Here is a 15893-nt window from a genome sequence, read left to right on the forward strand (position 1 = left end):
AAAATATCTTATCAAGTTTTTCCATCCAAACTCCCTCCATTTCTGTGAACTGGTACACTTCCATTGATACCTCCATATTGTTGTCCATTCTTCCTCAGATATAATTATCCCTCCTTCCTTCTCCCATTTTGTTTTAATGTATGAAGTCAAATGTGTTTTAAAATTTGTCAACCCCTTATACATGCTTGAAATGTTTCTACAACCATTATCTGAATTATATGCTTTTCTAAATAGCTCTATCAAGCATGTACTTGTCTTTGTTACATTTTTAAATGTCTTATTAACATATTGTCACATCTGTAAATACTGATAAAAATCTTGTTTTTCAAATAAGTGTTTCTCTTTAAGCATTTCAAAACTGAACAGTGTTCCTTCTTTCATTATGTTGCAAAGAACTGTTATTCATTTTGCTGTCCAGTCCTTAAATCTAGCATCCAATTTATTTGGTGTAAAATCCGAGTCATATGCACACCATTTAAGAATTGCAATATCTCCCTCTAGATTATATTCTTTTATAGTAGGTTTCCATATTTTAAGAGTTAATTTCACCCATGGGTTATCAATGGTATTTATGTACCTTTGCAGGTTGTTATCAGCCACAATTGCTTGTATGGGGATGGGAAGTAACCGCTCCTCAATGTTTTTCCATTGAGCGTCATATGATGGGTTGCACCAACATATCACAGCTCTCAATTGTGCTGCAAAATAATAATCTAAGAGAAGGCAAGCCCCATCCCCCCTTTTCCTTTGCTAACTGCAAAGTTTTGAGATGAACTCTAGGCCTTTTATCTTGCCAAATATACCTTGATAGCATCTTGTTCCATTCATTGAATTGATTTTGATTAATCTCTATTGGTAGGGTCTGAAAGAGATATAACAGTCTGGACAGTATATTCATTTTAACAGACTCAATCCTTGAACTGAGACTGAAAAAAGGAATCAGGTTCCATCTTGCCACATCTTCCTTAATTTTTTTATATAAAGGCTGATAATTACATGCTGATAATTTTGCCAAATCTTTTGGCATAATGATGCCCAAATATTTGAAAGACTCTGTGTGTCATGCCCAGGGGTATCGACTTTCAATTTCTCTTGGTGAGCTATAGTAATATGAAAGTAATTGGGTTTTATCTATGTTGATGTTGTATCCTGATAATTGACCATATTGTTCAAAGGATTGCATCAATTTAGGTAAAGAGTATGTTGGTTGCCCTAGATAGATCAAAATGTCATCCGCATAACAAGCCAATTTATGCTCTGTCCCTTTAATAGTAATTCCCCTGATATCTTCATTTTGTCTGATATATTGAGCTAATGGTTCCAGATATAACGCGAAGAGTAGCGGTGAGCATGCACACCCCTGTCTCGTGCCCCTTTCTAGGGTAAGACTATTTGATAAGTATCCATTGATTTTAATCCTAGCAGTAGGATTGTCATATAGTATCTGTATAGTTTTAATAATTGTGTCTTGGAAACCAAATCTATGTAAAACTCTGTAAAGAAAATTCCAATTAACCAAATCAAATGCTTTTTCAGCATCCACGCTCATCACTATTGCTTCGATTTTATTTTTTTGTATATGATCCATAATGTGAAGTGTCCTTCATATATTGTCTTGTGTCTGGCATTGTTGTATAAAACCTGTCTGATCGTTATGTATCAGTATAGGTAGAAACTCCTCTAATCGTTTAGCCATGATGGAGGTAAATAATCTACATTAAGAATGGATATTGGTCTAAGTGACCACATTCCATTTTATCTTTGCCTTCTTTCGGTATAGCTGAGATTATCGCTTATTTCCAATTGGGTGGCATTTGTCCTGCAGCATCTTTCCGACAAAGTCCGTCATAGACGAGCCCTCCGCTCCTTCAGGAACGTTGTAGATTCTGATAGTTTTCCGCTGTGATCTTCCCTCCAAGTCAAGCAGTTTACCTTTTTGGTGATTTAATATTTTTATTGTCTTACTCAGTATCCGTTCTACGTTTTGAACGCTATCTTCCACATTCTCAATTAGAGTCTCTGCCACCGCTATTTTTTGATTGACATTGGCGAGCTCTGACTTAATATCATGTAGCTGCTGCTTTATATCTTTCTGGAACTCCCTTATCTCTTTCAGAATTTTGATCATATTTGCCGCTTCGCCTGAACGAGGCCCAGCATCCGCCTTGCTAGCCTGCAGTCGGGTAGGAGAGCCGCTCGCTGCACTCCTCTCAGCCACAGGCTCCGCAGTGTCGCTTTTTCTATTTCCGTTCTTTCTCCCCATTCTTGCCCCTCTTTTCAGTTCAAATATTTTTTGAAAAATACTATATTTGATGGGTTAACGGGGCTTAATACGCGTTTTTCCGGAGGAGATAGTGGTTTAAGCTGCCATTCTCGACGATGACGTCACCGGAAAACCCCCTTTCTAATGACTTAATATTATTTCACACCACGCCCTCTGCCTACTAATGTATCTTTCTGATACTCCGTACATCCTTGGACTTTCAGCTCCAAATGGCAGCCATCCTTTAGCCAAGTTTCAGAGATGGCCACAATATCATACTTGCCAATCTGTAGCTGCATTTCAAGATCATCCATTTTATTTCTTATGCTGCATGCATTCACATATAACATTTTCAGTGCAGTATTTGTTGCTTTCTGTTTTAACTGCACCATACCTCTATTGCTATGTAACTCATCTCACTGGCTGTAATTATTGCTCGTCTCCTGCCTGTCCTTTCCATCATCTCTGTTGCATGCTATCTTTGATTTATTTCTGCTTTCCCCTTCTTCACCCCTATCACTCCAGTTCCCATCCCCCTGCCAAATTAGTTTAAATCCTCCCTAACAGCTCTATTAAACCTGCCTGCTAGGATATTGGACCCCTTTGGGTTCAGGTGTGACCCATCCTTTTTGTACAGGTTGTACATCCCCAGAAGATACTTAACTCCTGCAACCTCTGGGTGACTAACTTCTTGTAGCTTCTATCTATCTCCTGCTCACTTTCCCTAATAAGCTGTAGGTCATCAAGCTGCAGCTCCAGATCCCTACCATGGTCTCTCAGAAGCTGCATCTCGGTGCACCTGTTGCAGATAAGGCCATCTGGGAGACTGGAAGATTCCCAGGATTCCCACATCTGACACCCAGAGCCAAGTACTAACACTACAGACATGCTCTCTGATCCTCTGAAAAAAAAATACAAGGAAAAAAATGAAGTCCACTTCCCCACTAACCTCGCTGAAGCCCGAATGAGCCAAAGCCCTATCACTCTGCCTCAGACCACTCCAGCGATGACCACTTCACTCGGCAGTGTCTCCCTTTTATGCCTGAACCTTCTTTACTGTTTATAACTGTGTTCCCGTGAAGCTTTCCCCTTTTAAACTTTGCTCCTGGACATGTACACCGCCTCCTCTCTCTGAGCTCTCCGACTCACGATTGGTGCGCCGGTTATCTAAATAAAATAGAGTGAATTCACGAATGAATGAATTATATTTGATTTTGTCCTCCTGTTTTTCCTTGCTGATGTCAGTACAATGGCAACTGAAGGCAGCTAAATGCAATATACTTCATAACTCAATGCACTATACCCCTCTCCCTTATATAAAACTTCCTTAACGAGAGTAGACAGGTTATAACTACTCATCAACACAGATCAATTACCAATACAGATCAATCAGTGGCAATACTTGGCGTTTGAGGAAATTTGGTACGTCACCAATGAATCTCACATATTTCCACAGATGTCCCATGGACAGCACTTTGACTGCTTGCATCACTGTCTGGTCTGGAGGGGCCACTACACAGGATTGGAAAAAGCTGCAGGAAATTGCAAACTCCACCGGCACAATCATGGGAACTAGCTCCCCCCAACATTGAGGACATCTTCAAAAGATGATGCCTCAAAAATGCAGCATCCGTCACCCAGGGCATGCCCTCTTCTCATTGCTCCCATCAGGGAGGAGGTACAGGTACAGGGGAACAGCTTCTTCCCCTCCATCGTCAGATTTCTGAATGGTCAATGCAGCCATGTACACTACCTCACTATTTTTGTTCTCTTTTTCTTTCCTTTTGAACTACTTATTTAATTTATTTTTAGAAATATATATTTCTTATTGTAATTACAGTTTGTTATTATGTATTGCAATGTACTGTTGCTGCAAAACAACAAATTTCACGACGTATGACAGTGATATTGAACATAATTCTGGTTCTGATTCTGATTACCAACTGAAAGACGTTAGTAAATTATCCAATGTCAGAAAAGAGGATTATCTGTCCACATAGAACACCTTGACAACTAATGGTCAGATACATCTCATTTAGAGGTTGGTATGACTATTAAATTAGATGAATCATAACATTTGCTGCTGCATTGAGCCTCTTGTCAGGAGCAATTGATGCACGTGAGGCCAGACAGTCATTGTGGAACATATTCTGTTACTGATCTGACACACAGGAACAAAATCTTCACATCTTTGTCTTGAATCTGAAGAATGGTATTGGAACATGTGAAGGTAAGTGGTAATCCACATAAACACATTCAACTACTTGTACTGATTGAGTCAAAAACTTTACACCGGTCACTTTAAGATCTCAGTTTTTTGTTTCGAAATAATGGAGGACAAATTAGCCTTGACCAAGACCAACAAAGTACAAGATTTCTAAAAACTCAGCAGGAGCCCCTCAGTCACCATGTGATGTCTGTTCTGGCTTACCAATAATTGAACCAATGTTTGGGAAGAAGGAATGGACCAAGAACTCAGTTTGTCCAGGCCTTCTTGAACAGGCCATCAGCTGCACCAGTCTTGGAAGAGTCAAAATATGGAGGCAGCCATTTCCTTTCAGAAAAAAAAAGTTCAAATTTATGTGCAGCAATCCAAGGACTAGTCTGACACAAGTTTTCTTGGCAATTTATAAGATGCAAAGAGATACCACAAGAGATTCAAAAATAGCATCATTATATTTCTGTCCTGTCCAATTATAGTTGCATGGGAAACACTACCAGCCATTTAAATAGATGTTAATCATAACCAGAAAATACTACCTGTCCACTTCAATGTATATTGGAATCCTACCCATGTAATCATGCTTACGTTATTTAACTGCATCTTTACACCATGGAAACGGATTCCATGAGCTTCAGCTTGCAAGAAATCATTGTGTTTGTAATAAGGTTGAGAAAGAATCAGCCATAACAATTCAACACATCCATGATGAAATGTGTTCTGCCGTGTTAGTTGATGCTTGTGTATTAACAAAAATGTCCATTTCCCTCTGATTAGGGTAAAGACCATGGGCATCAATCTGATGTTTGCTGGAAATAGCAAATATGTAGTGTAGTCATGACTTCTCCATGGCTGTCAGCAGATTTTTACTGAATGCAATGAAACCAGCAAAATAATACACTGCAGTCATTTTGCAATGTACTGTATATGTTTGTTAGAATTTGGTTTGAGTAGAATTAATTTCTGATTAGGATTGAATATATCATAGGATTGATGAATTTTATGTGATGTAAGAGCATGAAAATGTCATAGAGAAAAAACGTAATTTGTAATGAAGAATGTACTGATAGAGAGATGAAGTTTCTGGGTTATTACTTGTTCTATTATTGTGTAAGGAAGGGAAGAGGAAAAGGAAGAGATGGGTATGAAAACTGACAATATTTTCTCAAGTAATTAGAGCCCTGAGAGTTCACTCAACAGCAGATACACCTGGTATATCTGAAAATTATAGAAAGATAATGTATACGAGGGGAATGCAATTTAATTTGGACTATCATTTAAATATTTCTTTCATAACAGTTTGTATGAAAGGAAATGGCAGTATTAGGAAAGTCTATATTATAGATTCAAAGAGAGATAAAGAACAGAAACAAACAATTCAGCCTCACCACCAACAACTCAGCTAGACCAAGGAGCTGATTATTGACTTCAGGAGGAGGAATCCAGAGGTCCATAAGCTAGTCTTCATCAGAGGATCAGAGGTGGAGTGGGTCAGTAACCTTAGATTCCTCAGTATTAACATTATGGAGGACCTGTCCTGGGCCCAGCACGGAAGGACAACTACAAAGAAAGCACAGCAGCACCTCTACTTCCTTTGCAAAGTTTAGGCATGGTATCCAAAAACACTGACAAACTTCTATATATTGTGTACTGGAGAATATATTGACTGCTGTGGTATGGAAACACCAATGCCCTTTAGTGGAAAATCCTCCAAAAAGTAGTGGATACTGTCTATCCTATCATGGAAAAAGCCCTCCCTACTACTGAGCACATGCACATGAAGTGATGTTGCAGGAAAGCAGCATACACTATAAGGGACCCCACCACCAGGTCATGCTCTCTTCTTGCTGCTGCCATCGAGAAGAAGGTACAGGAGCCTCAGGACTCACGCCAGGTTCAAGAACAGTTATTACCTCTAAACAATTAGACACTTGAACCAAAGCGGATAACTAACCTCAACTTTACTTACTCCATCATTGAAATGATCCCACCACCTACAGACTCACTTTCAAGGACTCTTCATCTCATGTTCTCGACGTTTATTACTTATTTTTTTATTTGTGATGCACCATCAATAACTCTAGTTGACTGGAAGTGAACGATAGGCATTTATTAGCAGCAGAAAGGGAGCACGACATCTCAGAGACTGAGGGAGGAGCAGTGCCCCAATTGCCTCTATACAGAGGTCTGTGGGAGGAGCCACAGGAGCAGTCAGCAGAGGGGCGTGTCCAGACAAGTATACATAGTTTACCACATTCACCCCTCCTTTGTTTTAAAAGAGTCCCCACGGGGCGAAGTTTCTGACAAGTATATTTACAGGTCAAGTCTATCAGGCGGTCGAGTCTGTCGCTGTGATCTATGTAGCACCAGTGGTGATTGCACCGGAGACGGTGGTTGTGCTGGCTCCAGCCTGACTTGAGGTGCCAGCCCGTTAGGCATCAGTAACCCCTCATGCGTGTGCGTGGCGCCCGGTATGGGAGTGTCATGAGGTGTCTGTGTAGTGCTCAGCGTGTGCGGTGTCTCGTGGGTATATACATTGGTGGGTACAGGGTTCATAGTCACCGTGGAGTGTTCAGGGTAGGGGTCTGGTGCTCCTGTGGGCGCCAGGTCGCGGATGGAGACCGTGTCCTCCCACACATCAAGTAAGACCACGTAGGCATACTGGGGGTTCGCATGAAGTAGGTGAACCCTCTCGACCATCGGGGAGTATTTATTGCTCCTCGCATGTTTCTGGAGCAGCACTGGCCCCGGGGACGTCAGCCAAGCCGGTAGGGTGGTCCCAGTGGCAGACTTCCTGGGAAAAGAAAAGAGTCACTCATGAGGGGTGGCATTGGTGGACGTGCATAACAGGGAGCGGATGGAGTGGAGTGCCTCGGGGAGGACCTCCTGCCAGCGAGAGACCGGCAGTCCCTTTGACCTAAGGGCTAAGAGTGTGGCCTTCCACACCATGGCATTCTCCCTCTCCACCTGTCCATTCCCCCGGGATTATAGCTCGTGGTCCTACTAGCAACAACTCTAGCCAGCAGGTATTGACGCAGCTCGTCACTCATAAACGAGGACCCTCTGTCACTGTGGATATAGCAGGGATATCCGAACAGAGTGAAGAGTTGGCGCAGGGCTTTTATGACGGATGTAGCAGTGTTATCGGGGCAGGGGATGGCAAAGGGGAACCACGAGTACTCATCGATTATGTTAAGAAAGTACACATTGCGGTCAGTGGAGGGAAGGGGGCCCTTAAAGTTGACACTCAGTCGCTCAAAGGGGCGGGTGGCCTTGATTAGTTGTGCCTTTTCGGGTCGGTAGAAGTGCGGTTTGCACTCTGTGCAGACTTGGCAGTCCCTGGTCATCGTCCTGATGTCCTCAAAGGAGTAAGGCAGGTTCCGGGCCACATGAAATGGAAAAGCCGGGTGATCCCCGGGTGGCAAAGATCTGCATGGAGGGTGTATAGCCAGTCGAGCTGCGCCCTGGCACATGTTCCCCGGGATAGGGCATCAGGGGGTTCATTGAGCCTTCCAGGCTGGTACAGGATGTCATAGTTGTAGGTGGAGAGTACGATTCTCCACCTCAAAATTTTATCATTTTTGATTTTGCCCCGCTGTTGGTTGCTAGACATGAACACAACTGAGCGCTGGTCGGTCAGCAAGGTGAACTTTTTGCCGGCGAGATAGTGCCTCCAGTGCCTAATAGCTTCCACTATGGCCTGGGCTTCTTTCTCCACCGTGGAATGCCGAATTTCAGGGCCTTGAAGGGTGCGAGAGAAGAATGCTACCGGCCTTCCTGCCTGATTGAGTGTAGCAGCCAGCGCGAAGTCGGAGGCGTCACTCTCTACTTGGAAGGGAATGGTCTCGTCCACCCCATGCATTGTTGCTTTGGCAATGTCCCCTTTAATGCAGCTGAAGGCCGCGCGGGCCTCGGCTGAGAGGGGAAATGCAGTGGACTTGACCAGGGGGCGGGCCTTGTCTGCGTAGTGAGGGACCCATTGGGCGTAATAGGAAAAGAAGCCCAGGCACCGTTTGAGGGCTCTGACGGTGTTGGGAAGAGGGAGTTCCAATAGGTTGGGGTCAGGGCCAATGACTCCATTCTCCACGACGTACCCAAGGGTAGCAAGCCGGGTGGTTCCAAACCCACACTTGTCCCTGTTATAGGTAAGATTAAAAGCTTTGGCCACTTGGAAAAACTGTTGGAGGTTGGTGTTGTGATCCTGCCAGTCATGACCGCAGATAGTGATGTTATCCAGATATGGGAACGTAGCCTTCAGTTGGCACTGGTCCACCATCCGGTCCATTTCCCTCTAGAAGACAGAGACACCATTCGTGACACCGAAGGGGACGCGCAGGAAGTGATAGAGGTAGTTTACCACAATTTGTTTATTTGTTTGTTTGTTAATTAATTTATTTATTTATTGCATTTGCACAGTTTTTGACTTTTACACACTGGTTGAATACCCAAGCTGGTGCAGTCTTTTCATTCATTCCATTATGGCCAGTATTCTATTATGGATTTATTGAGTATCTTGCAAGAAATGAATCTCAGGTTTGTAAATGGTGATGCTACCCTGGCTTATCTTCCCAATGTGCAACATCTCACACTTGTCTGCATTAAATTCCATCTGCCTTTCTTCAGCCCAAATTTCCAGTTGGTCCAGTTCTTGCTGCAACTTTGTAGTTCCAGTTTACCATAATATCATCCAAATCATTAATATATATGTGAAACAACAACAGAGCCAGCTTTGATCTCTGTGGCACACCACTAGACACTGATCTGTAGTCAGAGAGGCAACCATCTACTACCTTTCTTTAGTTTCTCTTGCTAAGCCAATATTGAATCCAACTTAAAACTTCATCCCGAATGCTGAGCAACTTAACTTGCTGCACCAGCCTCCCATACAGGACTTTGCCAAGGGCCTTGCTAAGGTCTACATAGACAATGTCCACTGCCCTTTCTTCATCAACTTTCCTGCTAACCTCCTGGAAAACAATCTAATAGACATGACCTGCCACACACAAAGCCATGATGAGGAACTCTAACGGGCACTGTCTATATGAATAGTTAAATACCTGCCCCTTAGAACACCTTCCAATCACTTAGCCACTTCTGATGTCAGGCTGACTAGTCTATAATTTCACAGCCTATTCTTAAGCATTTTTCTTGAACAATGGAATAAAATTAGCTACTCTGCAGTCCTTCAGCTCCTCACCAGTGGGTAATGACATTTTATTTTCTTAAATGTACACCTTGACAGCCCCTGGGAATTTATCCACACTACTTTTCTTCAAAACAGCAAGCTCTTCCTCCTCTGTAATCCTGACACTGTGCACGACCTCTCTACTTTTTTTGCTTGTTTGATAGACTCTGTGTCCATCTGCTGAGTAAAAACAAATGCAAAAAAATTAATTTAGATCTCTGTCATCTCTTCCAGCTCCATGCATAGATGACCACAGTGATCATCAAGTGTACTAATTTTGTCCCTTGCAATCCTTTTGCTCAGAATATATCTGTTGAAGCCCTTGGGATTCTCCTTCACCTTTTCTTCCAGAGCCTTTTTTAGACCCCCCCCCCCCCCCGCCTGATTTCCCCTGTGAGTGTTCTCTTGCATTTCTTATACTCCGTGAGTAACTTATTTGTTCCTTGCTGTCTCTGTTCACTCTGTATCTCCTTCTTCTTAACTCGGGCCTCAATACCAATTGAAAACCAAGGTCCCCTAAGCCTGTTGTCCCACCTCTTATTCTAACAGTAAGATAGAAATTCTGTACTCTCAATAATTCATCTTTGAAGGCTTCCCACTTACCAAGCACCCCTTCGCCAGCAAATAACCAATCCCAAATGACACCTGCCATATCCTTTCTGATGCCATCAAAATAGACCTTTTCCCAATTATCAATCTGAGGACCAGTCCTATCATTCTCCATGATTATCTTGAAATTAATGGATCTCAAAGTGATTCTCTCCACACATTTCTGTCATCTGCCCTGTTTCATTCCCTGATAGGAGATCCAGGATTACTCTCTCTATGTGGGACCTCTTTATATTGATTAAGGAATATTTTCTGAACACATTTGACAAATTCTATCGCATCCAGTCCTTTTACAGTTTGAGAGTCCCAGTCAATACGTGTAGAGTTAAAATAATCCACAATCACAACTTACTTTTCTTGCATCTGTCAGTAATCCCTTTACAAATTTTATCCTCCAAAATCCCACTGACAATTGGATGGTTTTCAATACCATCCTATTAATGTGGTCATCCCTTTCTTATTTTCAATTCTACCTTTTTTCTTCAGTAAATGTTCTGTCTGAGCATCACTGTGTCATTTTCCCTGTCCTGTATTGCCACATCTCCCCCTTTAATACCACCCTCTCCAGCATGTCTAGAACAACAGAACACCAGAACATTGATCTGCCAGTCCCCCTTCTCCTGCAAGTAAGTCTCACTAATCTCACAATATCATCATTCCACGTGTTAATCTATGCTCTGATCCATCTGCTTTACCAGCAATACTCAACTTTTCAGTTCCTGTCTTTCACTCCTTACCCTTCCCCACTTTCTTGTTCTGACTTCTGCCCCCTTCCTTTCCAGTCCTGATGAAGAAACTCGGCATGAAATGTTGACTATTTATTTCCCTCCAAAGATGCTGCCTGACATGCTGAGCTCCTCCAACACTTCGTGTGTTTTGCTCAAGATATCCAGCACTCTTTTTTGTGTGTTTCTGATTTTGCTGACTGTTTCCAGCATTTCCAAGATCTTTTTTCCCATTTCCATCATCGGCAGATTCTGCTACTCAGATGCTCAGGAGTTTACAGTTCTCTTTGTAACACAATGACAGTTTGGCAAGCTGATGGGTTAACAAGTGACCCAGAATCACACTTAATGTAGGGAAATGGCAAAACACTCAAAGGATGTGATGATGAGAAAGAAAAGTTTTCAGAGGCAGAGTAAAATAAGGGAGAGGGTGGGTGAGGGGTGAAATGTGATTAATGTGAAAAGAGGCTGACATGGTAGTGTAGCAGTTAATGTAACACTTTACCACAGAGTCAACTGAAAGATTAGGGTTCAATTCCTGTGAGGAGTTCATACGTTCTACCATGATTGTGTTGGTTTCCTCCAGATCCTCCTGACGTATGGGTTAGGGTTACTGAGTTGTGGGTATGTTGTGGTGGCACTGGAAACATGGTGCCATTTGTAGACTGCCCCAACACACCGTCCAATTACTGTATGTTGGTCATTGACATGAACAATCCATTTCACAAATACACTCAGTGGCCACTTTCTTAGCTATACCTGTGTACCTGCTCATTAATACAGATATCTAATCAGCCAATCAGAAGGTAGAATCTCAATGCAGGAAATGATGCGGACATGCTCAAAAGGTTCAGTAGTTCAGGCCAAACATCAGATTGGGGAAGAAATGCAATCTAAATGACTTTGGCCATGGAGTGATTGTTGGTGCCAGATGGGGTAGTTTGCATATCTCAGAAACCACTGATATCCTGGGATTTTTACACACAACAATCTCTAGAGTTTACAAAGAATGGTGTGAAAAAAAAACAGTGAATGGCAGCCCTGTGGGCAAAAATGCCTCATTAATGAGAGAGATCAGAGGAGAATGGCCAGACTGGTTCAAGGTGACAAGAAGGTGCCAGTAACTCATATAACTACGTGTTATAACAGTGGTGTGCAAAAGAGCATCTCTGAATACACAACACATCGAACCTTGAAGTGGATGGGCTACAGCAGCAAAAGACCATGAACATACACCCACTGGCCACTTTATTAGGTATAGATGCTGTCAATTAATGTGGCCACTGAATGTAAAGCCAGTCTAATGTAATTGTCCACTGTGAGGCACCATGGACTAAATAGCCTCCTCTGTGTTGTACCAATTGTAAGATTTGCTTTCTTCATGTTATGCAGTCTGCACCCCAAAAAATGAGACAAGCATAGTATTCAGGTTTGGGATATTAAGTGGCAAACACAGAAATGCCCGTCAATGGCACCCTGATTGATGTTCAATACTTTACCCATGTTCTGCGAGGTTGCCCCGGGATTTTCACCCCTGCCTCCCTACCCACGCTGCACTGTGGGTTGGGTGCAGTCACTCACCAGTGGGCGACAACAATCCTGGGCACAAGACCCACAGGGAAAGGACAAGGAGATTGACAGGTTTACCTGGAGACTGATGACGCCTCACACCACTACACTGTGATTGGGCGGGATGGGATCGGCATTGGCTGATGTTTACATTAATGGCTTGGGTCACATCTGTATTGCCGCAGCTCTGGTTTCAGTCCTGGGACACTCACAGGCCACATCCCTTTGACAGATTACAGGGACACAATAACTTTAACCTTGTCAATACTGCGAGCAACCCGAGAGCTGCAATGACTGAACCTCTCCTCCCCAACCCCCACTCTCCGTGTACTGAGACAGACCGAGAGGAAATAAAAGGAGGAAGCACTCAGCTGTCGGGCAGCAGCTGTGGAGAGACGCAGAGTCCATGGTTGAGGGTCAACAAAATTGTGGGCTAGTGTAAGGGGGAGAGAGAGGTCTGGTTACTTGGAACAGAGCTAAGTGCAGTATCTCATCAGCATGTCCCCGTACTGCGAACCACACCCAGAGTCTGCACAACACACTCTATTTGGCCAAGGAGGGACACGTCGTCTCCCGGCCGGACACTGACCAATTCTCCACCACCATTGCCCCATTGACCCTGTAAACACCTGAATTACAGACTTCTCTCTCCTGTCCTGTGTACACACACACCTGGTTACTGACCCCTCCCCCCCGTCCTGTATGCAAACACACCTGATCTCCCTTTCCTGTCCTGTGTACACACATGCACACAAACACACACATACCAGATCTGACACACAGAGTCAGATGTGATTACTGACCATCTCTCCTATCCTGGTTACTGACACGCTTTCACAGAGTTGGACAACACAGAAACAGGCTATTCGGCCCACTAAATCCATGCTGCCAATTGAACCTTTATTTACACACATTAGGTCCATGGTTCTATATCCCGGTTACAGGGTGAAGGCCCATATGTTTTATCACTGACCAGAGGTTAGCGTGGGGCAGTCAGGACAGTGATGAGGGTAATTTACTCCGAGAGATCGTTGACAGTTCTGTGGCGATGGCGGGCAGTCGGCCTTGCTCTGCACTGTCAGCAGACAGTAAATAGGAGCAGGGCAGGGATATTCAGCCGCTCTAATACTTCTCCAGCTCCACTATGTGACAATCTGACCCTCTCCACGCTTGGGGGCAGGGAATTCCATGTGTAAGAGCTGGGATTTCGAGCTGCCCCTCACATTGCTCCCTCCCATGCAGGGACTCAGGATTAACCCTTCACCAGGACTGTCTGTCCAGTGATGGTGATTGCTCTAAACCTTCTCTGTCCATGTCTCTGTCCAAATATCTTTAAACATTGAAAACGTACACACCTCTGCCACTTCCTCCCTCCCATTTGCCTGTGCCCCTCTAAACCTTTCCTGTCCTTGTATCTGTCCAAGTACCTTTTGAATGTGGTTAATGTACCTCAACCACTTCCTCTGGCAACTGAATCCAGATATATCAGAATCAGGTTTATTATCAGTGACATAGGTCATGAAATTTCTTGTTTTGTGGCAGCAGTTACAGTGCAAGACATAAAAATCACTTTAAGTTACAATAAAAAACAAATAATAAACAAATAACTAAATTGTTCAAACAGTACCATCCTTTGTGTAAAAAAGTCTCCCTTCAGGTTCATATTCAAACTTTCCCCTCTCACCCTAAACCTATGTCCTCTAGTTCTTGATTTCCCAACCATGGTAAATAGACTGTATACATTCATACATTCATCCTATATATGTCCCTCTTGATTTTATACATCTCTATAAGATGAGTGGTGGGATGGAGGTATGTACCTATCAGATGAGGTGTTAGGCGCTCCTTCCCTCTGCTCACCTGTGGTCACTCTTGGGCAAGGTGTAGCAGTTGCTTAGCAATACCCACCCCGTCCCCCCCCCCCGTCCCCAGTCAGGCTCATGTGAAGCCATGGAAGCAGGTGGTGGATGGTCTTATGGGCAGTTGGTGCATATCACCAGTCCTGGTTATGTGATCACTGATGCCAGGCTGACAATCACTGAAGAGGATTGCTAATGGCTGGGATCACCCATCTTGTAAAGAAGAGAATGGAAAACTACTTCCATAAAAAAATTTGTCAAGACCATCATGGTCACAAACAACGATCGCCTACGTCATACGACACACCACATAATGATGATGATGATAGAAGATCACTCCTCATTTATCTCTCTGTAACGCAATCTCTTCAGTCTTGGTAACATTCTTGTAAATCTTCTCTGCATTCATAGAACACAGAACAGAGAAATCTACAGCATATTATAGGCCCTTCAGTCCATAATGTTGTGCTGACCATGTAACATAGTCTAGAAACTGCCTGGAATTACCCTTCCACATAGCCCTTTACTTTTCTAAGCTTCATGTACCTATCTAAGAGTCTCTTAAAATACCCTATTGTATCCGCCTCCACCACGGTCACTGGCAGTGCATTCCAAGCACACCTCACTCTCTGTGTGAAAAACTTACCTCTGGCATCTCTACTTCCAAACACCTTAAAACTATGCCCATTGTGTTATCCATTTCAGCCCTGGGAAAAAGCCTCTGGCTATCAACACAATCAATGCCTCTCATTCATCTTATACACCTCTATCAAGTCACTTCTCATCCTCTGTCGCTCCAAGGAAAAAAGACCAAGTTCACTCACCCTATTCTCAGAAGGTATACCCTCCAATCCAGGCAACATCCTTGTAAATCTCCTCTGCACTCTCTCTATAGTATCCACATCCTTCCTGTAGTCAGGGGATTGGAACTGGACACAGTACTCCAAATGGGGTCTAAATAAGGTCTTATATAGCCTTAATATTACCTCACGGCTCTTGAACTCAATCCTACAATTGATGAAGGCCATCACACCATACACCTTCTTAACAACAGTCAACTTGCGCAGCAGCTTTGAGTGTCCTATGGACACGGACCCCAAGATCTCGCTGATCCTCCACACTGTCAAGAGTCTTACCATTATTATTATATTCTGTCTTCAAATTTGACCTACCAAGATGAACCATTTCACACTTAGCTGGGTAGACGTTCATCTGCCATGTCTCAGCGCAGTTCTGCATCTTATTGATGTCCCACTGTAACTTCTGACAACCCTCCAGACAATCCACAACACCCCCAACTTTTGTGTCATCAGCAAACTTACTAACCCACCCTTCTACATCCTCATCCAGGTCATTTATAAAAATCACAAAGAGAAGCCAGAACAGATCCCTGCGGAACATCATTGTTCATTGACCACCATGCAGAACACAAACCATCTACAACCACCCTTTGCCTCCTGTG

This window comes from Hemitrygon akajei, chromosome 2 (genome assembly GCF_048418815.1).
Source record: "Hemitrygon akajei chromosome 2, sHemAka1.3, whole genome shotgun sequence".
Taxonomy (NCBI): Eukaryota; Metazoa; Chordata; class Chondrichthyes; order Myliobatiformes; family Dasyatidae; genus Hemitrygon; species Hemitrygon akajei.